Here is a 12406-nt window from a genome sequence, read left to right as displayed (position 1 = left end):
GTGAGAGTGGCAGAAAGTTCAGGTGAGCGGAGTAAGAGAGGGAGGTGAGGGAGACGGAATGGGTGTAAAAGTGTGAGCGGAGAGGAGGAGAGGAGGAAGGGGAGAGTAAGAGAAGATGGAGGAGAGAAACAGAGAGGATGGTGTGCTGAGGAGTGAGAGGATGGTGAATGGTAGGGAGGAAAGGAGTGACAGATAAAGTGAGCGCACTATGGAGAGAGGAGGGAGCAAGATGTTGAGGAAGCTATGCACACTCAGTGTTGAGGGAGTTCCACTCCCTCTGTCCCACTCACAGTAACTCTTCTAAAGATGTATTTTCATCAATGTAACAGGATTCAGCACGCTGCGATCATGTGCTATTCTGAACTGAAATGAAAGGCCAACCCAGAGAGATGAAGAAATCATCACAGTAGAACGGTGATTCCCTCTGGGGGCGGTTACGTGTCCTAAGATGGCTTTAGGAACAAATAACACTCGCCAGGGGGGCGTTCAAGATTCCTGATGGGGCGGTAATCTGTCTCGAACTTGAAGCACCAGACCTGACCGACCGTTAGTAGAACAGGCACTTCCAAAAAAAGATGTGGCGCTGGGACACAGGAAGAAGCATAGCACTGCAGGCCTTGAGCATTCGTCATCACAACGCATCTGACACTCGGCAATCTCGTCCGACCATACAAACGTCACGGACGTTGTTGGGGATGCTTAAATTAGCAACGAGGGTGCTCGACAGTTCGCCTTGACTTGCGGCACTAGGGGTGAAATAGGTTGGGAAACACTGCTATTGAAAAAGAGTTAGCCAATAGATGAGTGTAATTGTCCATGGATGAGATTCCCACAATGTGAGCAAACGAGGAAAGCGTCCAACGTCAGGCTCAAACTGAAGACCTCTTCCCAGAAACTGAGTGGTTCCTTGTGTCAATACAGGACCAGGCAGTTGACACAAAAATAACAAAAATGCACATTAAAAGACTAACAAGTTCAAGACGAAGTATGCTGTGCCTCTCTCGGGCTCCAAAGCAGAATCTGTCAATTGAAACGAGAAACATTGGAGTATCCAACAACAATTAATTTCAATCTGGTTACTTACACAGGCACCATCAAGTGGCAAGCATCATTCACCAGAATCTTGCTTTAGGAATCAAAGTCATGAAAGACCCTATAGTTTACTATAAACTCTTGCCTGATCCCGTTTTGGAGTTGGAGTCTGACAATTATATTACGACCAACCCATTACACTGGACAACAAAGATTTTGCTTCCTGAATACCTCTAGGTGTATCTTTTGAATTCTGGGCTACTGATCATGAAAATCATGATGAAATTTCCCTATCACACACCATTTTTAATAAACTTATGTTCATGATTTCAATTCATAATTCAAGTCAATTAAAATGTTGTCTACAATGTAAGCTGGAAAGTTTCTTATCTTGTCCAGGCATGCTTGGGCATGCTTAGGCAGCGTGGCAGCTGCATGGCAGGACAGGTTTTAGTAATAATTATTGGGTTCAGGACTGTAAGGATGGAATTTGCTCTCACCAGGCACAAAAATTACTCTGAAGGATTTTGAAATTTGAGACAGATGCTTCCCAGAATAACTGATGCAAAGATTAAGGAAAGCCTTTTTGTTGGTCCACAATCAAACAGGTCATCAATAGAACATAGGACATAGAATAGTACAGCACACTACAGGCCCTTCGGCCCACAATGTTGTGCCGACCTTCAAACCCTGCCTCCCATATAAGCCCCCACCTTAGATTCCTCCATATACCTGTCTAGTAGTCTCTTAAACTTCACTAGTGTATCTGCCTCCACCACTGACTCAGACAGTGCATTCCACACACTAACCACTCTCTGAGTAAAAAACCTTCCTCTAATATTCCCCTTGAACTTCCCACCTCTTACCTTAAAGCCATGTCCTCTTGTATTGAGCAGTGGTGCCCTGGGGAAGAGGCGCTGGCTATCCACTCTATCTATTCCTCTTATTATTTTGTATATCAATGACAGGCAATTTGAAGAATTTCTACTGGGACCGGAGAAAATCATATGGAAGGCATTCAAGGAAGTTGTTGATTTTTTTTTTCTCGGCATCTACAGAGCACCATGCTACATGCAGCTGGTTGAAAGCATGCTTCGAGCATATGAAACCATGAAATGCAACATGTCACTAAAGGTTCATTTTCTGCATTCCCATTTAGACTTCTTCCCTGCAAATCTCAGTGCTGTTCGTGACGAACATGGTGAAAGGTTTCACCAGGACATCGCGGTCATGGAGAAAAGTTGCCAGGGCAACTGGAATCCATCAATGCTGGCGAATTATTGTTGGGTACTTAAGCGAGAAGCCTCAGACACTGAGTACAAATGAAAATCATAAACAAAATATGTTTAACTTAGTTGAACTTTTGCAAAGCATCAGCACCATTAAGCAATTAAGCATATTATAGTCGATAAAAGTTAATTTGTTATTTCTCCAAATTCCTACGTGATACAAGTAGTCTGAATTTATATTTATGTTAATCTTCAAGCAGTCTATCATAAATAAAAAAAAAATCTGAGGAAGCAACACTTTTGAAAGATTTGTTGTCCAGATAGGGCGATACATGATCCCTGTCCGGATATCACAGGGTAAACATGCAAAGACAATTTACTTGATAGGTACAGCAACTCCTACACACAACACACAGAAATCAGTATGAGAAAATCACCAGGAATATGCTGAATTGATAGTGGAAAATGAAAGTCTGCGATTCATGAGCAGGGTAAACATTGTCCCAATTGTAGTGTATGCATTGATCGTGTGGATATTCAGAGGCTTTTTCCCGGGGCTGAAATGGTTGCCACAAGAGGACACAGGTTTAAGGTGCTGGGGAGAAGGTACAGGGGAGATGTCAGGGGTAGGTTTTTTTATGCAGAGCAGTGAGTGGGTGGAATGGGCTGCCGGCAACGGTGGTGGAGGCGGATAAGATAGGGTCTTTTAAGAGACTTTTGGATAGGTACATGGAGCTTAGAAAAATAGAGGGCTATGGGTAAGCCGAGTAATTTCTAAGGTAGGGACATGTTCGGCATAACTTTGTGGGCCGAAGGGCCTGTATTGTGCTGTAGGTTTTCTATGTTTCTATGTTTCTATACGACTGGTGTCATCCCAAAATCACTACACAATAACGTTAAACAATTGGACCTGCCGGACAATAATAAACACTGCTAGAAAAGGCTGAACATTCATCGCAACTGAGAAATGAGTTCCTTGTCTATGTCCATACTTCATGTTTTACCAGTTTTAACTGAGAAAAAATAAAAACAACGTTAAACATGCGATTGTACTGTGGTGAATACAGGGCAGCTTCAACGTGCAGTTTGCACGGGTGGAAATTTATGAAAAAATCAGGAAGCGATGTGACATTTTTCCTTGAAGCAGAGTAAGCATTTAGTTGCTCCATGGAGATTTGTCCAATTATAAACCAAATCCAGGAGTTCAGTAGTGTTAATCATTTCTCCTTGACAGGTTTATCTAATATGAAGGACAAGTACTGTAAGTTCGTGCAGACTGTTGACTTTCTTTTTCATTTCTGTCATGGTCCGGTCCATGAAGTCTGCATTCCGGTTCACGGTCCGGTCCATCGATCCATGTTCCAGGTTTCCTGTTTTCCCCCTTGTTCGGTTGGTGCCTTAATTGAGGCACCTGATTCTCATTTCAGTCTGGCACGCAAGTAGCTCTGCGAACCAGGGATTGTTTGCTGGACTGTTCCCTTCCCTCTTCCTGCCGCCTGAAACTTTCGCCTACAACCTCGTCAGTATGCCCGTCAAGTTCAACAGCTGCAGTGAGACCAGAGCCTTGCCACGCCAAGATAAGGAACTATCTATGGTTGAGTTTGGAACTGTCTCTTGTTGCCTCCGTGTTTAGTGTCCGTGTCTAAGACGAGTCCCGGCCCTATGACCTGTTCCCAAGGAGGGGTCCTGGTTCTGTGTTCTCTGTTTCTGTGTTTCAAGTCTCAGGCACTGTGGTCCTGTGCTTCAAGACCAAGTCCAGGATCTGTGTTCCAGCCTTGTCCATATCTGCGCTTCGTGTCCTCACCCAGTTCTGGTGCCTCGTCCAGCCCAGGAGTACTTCGCCACCTCGGTGCTGGAGATTCCTCGTCCTGTGCTGGATCGCTCGCATCCGAATCCTCGGCAGTCATCTCGGCCCTGCGTCCAAGAAAGGGTCCCGGTCCTGCGTTCCAAGTAGGGGTCCCGGCCCCGTACCCAAGAGCTTCACTAAGCCGAGTCCAAGAGCCGAGACAAAACTAGTCCAAGATCCTCGTCCTTCCCTGGAGTACCTCGTCTAGTCCAAGAACCTCGTCCTGTCCAAGTCAAGACTTTGTGTTCTCGTCTTGTCCATGTGCCTCGTCCTGTGCAAGAGTTCCACGTCCAGTCCTGTAGACACGTCTCGTCCTCGCCGAGATCCGGGGTCCAAGCCCGATTCAAGACCTAGGTTCCTTGTCCCTGTCCAGTCTCTGGCTCGGGAGTCCTAGCCCAGGCTCCTAGTTCCAAGTTCCTTGTCCTGGTCCCGCTTTCCTAGTCTTAGTCCTAGCCCAGGCGCGGTGCCCTTGCCTCGTCCAGGGTCTGTGTCCATGTCCTGCTTCGTTCCTTCCTGACTCCCCTAGCTTTCTTGACAAACCTAGTCCTGTTCCTAGAACTGCAGTGTCTGTGTCTTGCATCTGGGTCCGCTGCCAGGTGCAATTTTGCCGATTTGGACTTGAATGTCCCCGGATCCTCTCCCGCTTTATCATTACCGAAAGGGTTGTGGCGGTTACAGGAGCCGGAATATGGCGGGGAAATAAACATAAAAAGTAGGGTGAGTTCAATAATTGGTTGGAGGTGTATGTCGCGGTCTGAAGGTGTGAATGTGTATTTTCCTGTGTTTTGCCTCTCTCGGGCTTTAAAACAGTTTTACTCTCCCCGCTACCATATTCTCCCCTGTCAGTTCTGCAGTGTCAAGATGGAAATCACCACAACCCCCTCTGAGAAGATTAGTTCTTTTGTTTATTAAGTAGTTGAACAATTGACGTGAGTGGGTATTTCGCCGCGCTAATGAGCTGCTCTCTGAACTTGGACTGAGTTACCCCATAAATAAGCGTTTGTGAGAGAGGCACAACACACTTCGTCTTGAACTTGTTAGACTTTTAATGTGCAGTTTTGTTATTTTTGTGTCATCTGCCCGGTCCTGTATTGACACAAGGAACCACTCAGTTTCTGGGAAGAGGACTCCAGCTTTCAGCCTGACGTTGGACGCTTTTCTCGTTTGCTCACATCGTGGGGATCTCATCCACGGACGTTTATGCTCATCTATTGTCTAACTCTTCCTTCTGTAGCAGTGTTTCCCAGCCTATTTCACCCCTAGTGCCGCGAGTCAAGGGGAACCGTCGAGCACCCTCGTTTCTGTGAGGTTGGTAAGGTCGGCCGAGATTGAAGAGAGGTTGCCGATGACTGCTCAAGGCCTGCAGGGCTTTGCTTCTTCCTGTGTCCCAGCGCCACATCCTGTTTTGGAAGTGCCTGCTCTACTAAAGGTCGGTCAGGTCTGATGCCTCAAGTTGGGAGGGGGGGGTCGCTGACCGCTCCACCAATAATCCTGAACGCCCGCCCCCCGCCCGGTGATCGTTATTTGCTCCTAAAGGCATCTTCGGACACGTCATTACCCCCAGAGGTAATCACTGTTTTATTGTGATAGTTTCTTCATATTTCTGGTTTAAGCTTTCATTTCAGTTCAGAATAGCACATGCTCGCACCGTGTTGGATCCTGCTTTCGTTGATGGATATATATCCTTAGATGATTGACTGTGAGTGGGACAGAGGGAGTGGAACTCCCCCAACACTGTGTCTGAGTGTCCTCAGCTCCCTCAACATCTCGCTACCTCCTCTCTCCATAGTGAGCTCACTTTATCTGTCACTCCTTTCCTCCCTACCCTTCACCCTCCTCTCACTCCTCAGCACACCATCCTGTTTCTCTCCTCCATCTTCTCTTACTCTCCCCTTCCTCCTCTCCTCCTCTCCGCTCACACTTTTACACCCATTCCGTCTCCCTCACCTCCCTCTCTTACTCCGCTCACCTTAACTTTCTATCACTCTCACTTCTCCCCTTTCTGTCTCCAAAGCACCACCATCATCACCCGCTGCCCCCCGCCCCCCAACCATGACAGACTGACACTGAATCTCGGCCCGTGTTCACACCAGGATAGCACCCCGTCCTACGTCACAATGTGCGATGGTGACAGAGACACAATTGTCGACAAGGCAACCAGCCTTGGTGTTCTGTCTGGACATCGGAACTCACTGACATTCGGAGTCGGATGAAGCAGACACTGAGGGAGAGAGAACCAAGAGGAAGAGGGAGACTGGTGGAGGGAGAGTGAACGGGACAGACTGAGGAGAGTTGGGAGGGAAGTGTCCGAGGCGAGAAACAGAGGGGAGAGAGACGGCGGAAACAACCAGTGAGCGGAGAGAATGGCGGGAAGTGAAATGGACGTGGGTGAGAAATACATGGGGAGCGAGTGAGGGGGCAGAGAGTGGCGTTGGAGGGAATGACAGAGGAGAGAGATTGGAGGGAATATGGGATGGAAGGAAGATGGGGAGTTAAACTGAGATAGAAACCAGGGATTGAGACGGTGGAGATAAGCGAAGTAAAGAGACGGGCGATTTGATACCTCTGTTGATCAGTGGGAGAGAAGCGGACAGGAATCGAAAAGGGCTGCTCATTTTAAATTGAGATGTATGGAAATTATTGGAATTCTAAATCTTCCTTGTAATTTCTTTTAGGATCAGTGACGTGTTTATCTATCTACCTAGCTGAGTTGAGTGTAGGTTTTTCTTAAGATTCGCTGCCCCGAGGGCGTGAAGGCGGGTGTCTGGGTACATTTGAGGTGGAGATAGAGGGGGAATGGGCACAGAAGCATAGATCAGTCACGGCCGTGTTGAATAAACATATTACCACAAGACTTCCTCCTCATCTCCCTTCTGAATTGATTTCCCTGTAGTTTGGGGGTGTGCCCCCGGTCCTGGGCTCTGCCTTAAGGGAAACATCCTGTCCACATCCTCCCTATCTCGGCTTTTCAGTATTCGGGAACTCCCCCTCTAAGCTCCAGCGGGAACAGGCACAAAAACACCAAATACCATGAGCTGTGGCCTTGTTAATCAGCCTCAGGTGCAGCACCTTGTTTGTTAAAGACCATCTGAAAATCCAAACAAACAACATTCACCGCTGTTCTTATTTCACCACAGAATTCCAACAGATTTATCTGGGAATATTTCTCCCGAGGAAAACCATGCCGACTTTGGCTGTACTTTATCATCCGCTCCAAGTACCCTGAAACCTCATCGTTAATGGACTCCAACATCTTCCCAACTACTGAGGTCAGACTAACTGTCCTGTAATTTCATTTCTTATGCTTCCATCCCCTCTTAAAGAATGGAGTGGCATTTGCAACTTTCTAGTCCGCCATAACCATTCCCAAATCTAGTGATTCTTCAAATATCATGGCTCATTCTTTAAGAGGAAAATGAGGGGGAGCTTCTTCGCTCAGAGGTGGTGATATTGTGGAATGGGCTGCCAGAGCAAGTGGCCGGTTGGATTTCAACATTTAAGAGAAGTTTGGATGGGTTCATGGATGAGAGGGGTATGGGGGATATGGTCACGGTGGAAGTTGCTGGAATTTGGCAGATTGATGGGTTGGCACAGACTAGACTGGCCGTATGGCATTACTCTGTGCTGTACTGCTCTATGACCCGAATGTCTGCACAAACTCTTCAGCTAATTGTTTCTAAACCCTTGAATGTACACCATCTGTCCGGGAAACTTGCCTGCCTTCTGTCATAATGGGGGAACCGGGGCGGACCCAAATACAGGTCACAAACACGTTTTGTAGTAGGGTTAACAAAATTGACTTCATTACTCGTTACAGGAAGAGCAAAACGGAAGCGGGAATAAGCGTACTGGACATGTCACAACGGGGGCGTTCGGAACGGACCCAAATGGAAGACACAGACACTGAAGTACAAGGAACAGGACTCAATTAGATTAGGGACGTGACAGGATACAGGCAAGAAGCAGGGACAAGAATGCAGACTTGGGTTTAAGAAAGTGGGACCAGGACTAGAAACCATGGACTAGGAGACAAGGCTTCGATTCCGAGCCCAAGACTGGACAAAGACCCAGAACCTAGGTCTTGCCTCGGGCTCGGACTCCAGAACCAGGCAAGGACATGACATGGCTTCAGAGCAAGACGAGGCTGGGGTCTACAGGCCTGAGCTGGGAGACAGGCTGGGGTCCTGGGCCTTGAGCTTGGCTGCAGGCTGGGGTCCTGGACCTTGAGCTTAGCTGCAGGCTGGGGCCCTGGGCCCTGAGCTTGGCTGCAGGCTGGGGCCCTGGGCCCTGAGCTTGGCTGCAGGCTGGGGCCCTGGGCCCTGAGCTTGGCTGCAGGCTGGGGCCCTGGGCCCTGAGCTTGGCTGCAGGCTGGGGCCCTGGGCCCTGAGCTTGGCTGCAGGCTGGGGCCCTGGGCCCTGAGCTTGGCTGCAGGTTGGGGCCCTGGGCCCTGAGCTTGGCTGCAGTCTGGGGTCCTGGGCCCTGAGCTTGGCTGCAGGCTGGAGTCCTGGGCCCTGAGCTTGGCTGTAGGCTGGGGTCCTGGGCCTTGAGCTTGGATGCAGGCTGGGGTCCTGGGCCTTGAGCTTGGTTGCAGGCTGGGGTCCTGGGTCTTGAGCTTGGCTGCAGGCTGGGGTCCTGGGTCCTGAGCTTTGATGCAGGCTGGGGTCCTGGGTCTTGAGCATGGCTGCAGGTTGGGGTCTTGAGCTTGGCTGCAGGCTGGGGTCTTAGATCTTCGAGGCTTGTGTTCTTGGAGCTTGGGTTGTGATCTTCAAGGCCTGGATTCTTGGACCTTCTCCTGGGCAGGACATGGAACTCCTGGGCAGGACAGGATACTTCACCCCACGGAGGTAAGGACAGGAAGGGGCCGACCCAACCGCAGGGTAACGGCAAATGGCCTGCTTACCCGATGGAGACAAGGTACAGGAAGGGACAGAACCAACCACAGGGTTACGGCAATTACGGCCTGGCTTACCCAACAGAGGCAAAGACAGGAAAAGAGCTCAATCTGGGGTGGCTCTGAGTCTTGTGGCAGTCAGCAACCTTGGCTGGCTACAGAAACAGCCAATCCATACCACGATGACTGCTCTGACGAGTGGCAACAAGGCTCAATGAAGCGTTGGTCCTCCAACCAGGCCGAGAGATCACGGATGGTTTCACTAGCCTTCCATCAGCAGGTTGCTCCAAAGGGGACTAACGAGACAAACCAGCAGCTCATACTCAACCCCAAGACTACTTATATTCCAAGCTGAAAGATGGGAATCAGGTGCCCATGATTAACTCAACCAAACAAGGGACAGCTGGAAGACCCAGAGTCCTGAGTCCACGGACCGGACCGTGAACCGGAATGCGGACTTCACGGACCAGACCATGACAACACAAGGACTCAGGCCCTGGACTAGGCTGGGACTCAGGGTCTGGGCTAGGACTCGGTGTCTTCCTCACCGCCGACTCAACCTACAAATTATCCTTTAAGGAATCCTGCACAAGTGCCGCCAAGTTTAGACTATTTGGAAAATAGTGTATTCGGTACTTCGTTCCCCAATGTGCATGGCTATACACTTCGGGACACGGTATTCCATCTGCTTCATTTACGCCCTTTCCTCTAAACGCCAAAGTCCTTTTATAGCCTCTCTGATTCCTCAAAACTACCTGGCCCTTCAGCTCTCTTGATATGATCGGCAAACTTTGCAATACAGCTATTAATTCTGTCATCCAAGTCCTGTGGAACATCACTAGTCACCGGCAGCCAACCAGAAAACATCCCCGTTATTACTATCCTTTGCATCTGCCAATCAGCCACTGTTTTATCCATGCAATAATCTTTCCCATGTCAAGTGACCGGTAACAATGAATATAGAATTGAGTCAGGTTTTATAAAAACAAACAAACATTTATTAATCTCTGCTCAAAAGTAGCAAAATGTATTTAAACGACTAACTTAATCAGAAGTTAACTGATCTACGGCAACTCTGAAACAGTTCTTAAAAGGGTAAATGCGAAAACAGTTCTTAAAGTGGTAAATTCGAACCCAGTTCTTAGAATGGTAAATTCAAAAGTCCGAGAGATTTATACAGTCAGTTAGGAGAGACTTTCCTAAAGTAAAGAATTCCTCGAGGACGTGACATTACTGCTGACCCCAGCCGGAACCTGCCTTGTCCGCAGGATTCACGGCGACGGAAATAAAATAGTTTAAAGGAACTGACCTTTTCCTCTGGAGAATAGTTACTGCACAATTCTTCCTGCTTTAGCAGAGGATATGTCAGATGCAGGTCACTATTTCTTGAACGAAGATTCAATAAAGGTCGATCCTCTCCAATATAGCTGAACGACATCAGCTTTACTTGACTCTGTGAGTTCCTGTACTTTAGTAAGGTCTTCACTCTCCAATACTACTTACAGTAGAAAATAGACCTCCACTTTAGAGGGAAACTAAACGAATATGCAGCATAACGGAGTATCTGACGAATTAAATAACAAACTAAACTTAAAACTCAACTGGAAAAACTAACTACATCGCACCAGAGGTCTCTCTTTATATACCTGGTGAGAACATGTCATCACGTGACCTCACATCGGTGGGAAAATTACATCATGTGACCTCCACAAGACGATTACATCATGCTCATCACATACTTAATTACATCATAGAAACCATAGAAACTACAGCACAGAAACAGGCCTTTTGGCCCTTCTTGGCTGTGCCGAACCATTTTCTGCCTAGTCCCACTGACCTGCACACGGACCATATCCCTCCATACACCTCCCATCCATGTATCTGTCCAATTTATTCTTAAATGTTAAAAAAGAACCCGCATTTACCACCTCATCTGGTAGCTCATTCCATACTCCCACCACTCTCTGTGTGAAGAATCCCCTCCTAATGTTCCCTTTAATCTTTCCCCCCCTCACCCTTAACCCATGTCCTCTGTTTTTTTTTTTCTCCCCTTGCCTCAGTGGAAAAAGCCTGCTTGCATTCACTCTATCTATACCCATCATAATTTTATATACCTTTATCAAATCTCCCCTCATTCTTCTACGCTCCAGGGAATAAAGTCCTAACCTATTCAACCTTTCTCTGTAACTGAGTTTCTCAAGTCCTGACAACATGCTTGTAGACCTTCTCTGCACTCTTTCAACCTTATTTATATCCTTCCTGTAATTTGGTGACCAAAACTGAACACAATACTTCAGATTCGGCCTAACCAATGCCTTATACAACCTCATCATAACATTCCAGCTCTTATACACAATACTTTGATTAATAAAGGCCAATGTACCAAAAGCTCTCTTTACGACCCTATCTATTTGTGACACCACTTTTAGGGAATTTTGTATCTGTATTCCCAGATCCCTCTGTTCTACTGCACTCCTCAGTGCCTTACCATTAACCCTGTATGTTCTACCTTGGCTTGTCCTTCCAAAGTGCAATACCTCACACTTGTCTGTATTAAACTCCATCTGCCATTTTTCAGCCCATTTTTCCATCTGGTCCAAGTCCCTCTGCAGGCTCTGAAAACCTTCCTCACTGTCTACTACACCTCCAATCTTTGTATCATTGTATCATCATGGTCATAAGACAGTCACAAGATACCCATGAAGTATGTAACCCCTGTAATATCATGGGCTCATAACTTGTTAACCAGCCTCATGTGTGGCACCTTGTCAAACACCCTCTGAAAGTGCAGGTGGACATCATCAACCGATTCTCCTTTGTCTATCTTGCTATTACCACTTCAATAAATTCAAAGAATTTCAACACACTGTTCAGGCAAGATTTTCCCTTGAGGCAAACATGCTGAAGGCCGATTTTATTATGTGCCTCAAAGTGCCCTGAGAACACATCCCGAACAACCGACACTAATACCTACCCAACCAATGAGGTCAGACTAACTGTCCTAAAACTTCCGTTCTTCTATTTCTCTCCCTTCTTGAATAGCAGAGTGATATTTCCAAATTTGGAGTCTTCCGCAACCATATCAGACTTCATGGATTCTTGAAACATCATTACTAATAGCTCCACAATCTCTTCGGCCGCCTCTTGCAAAAATCTGGGATGTACACCATCTGGTCCAGGTATCTATTTACCTTCAGACCTTTTCTGTTTCCCAGGAACCTTCTCTCGAGTAATGGCAACTTCACACACTTCTGACCATAGACATCTGGACTTCCACCTTTCCGTTGGTTGCTTCCACAATGAAGACTGATATGAAATACTTATTCAGTGCACCAGCCATCTCCTTGTCCCCTATTACTACTCACCCCACCCTCCCCAGGCATCGGTTCCCCTGGTTCGATATCCACT

This window comes from Mobula birostris, chromosome 13 (assembly GCF_030028105.1).
Source record: "Mobula birostris isolate sMobBir1 chromosome 13, sMobBir1.hap1, whole genome shotgun sequence".
NCBI lineage: Eukaryota > Metazoa > Chordata > Chondrichthyes > Myliobatiformes > Myliobatidae > Mobula > Mobula birostris.
This window is presented reverse-complemented; position numbering follows the sequence as displayed.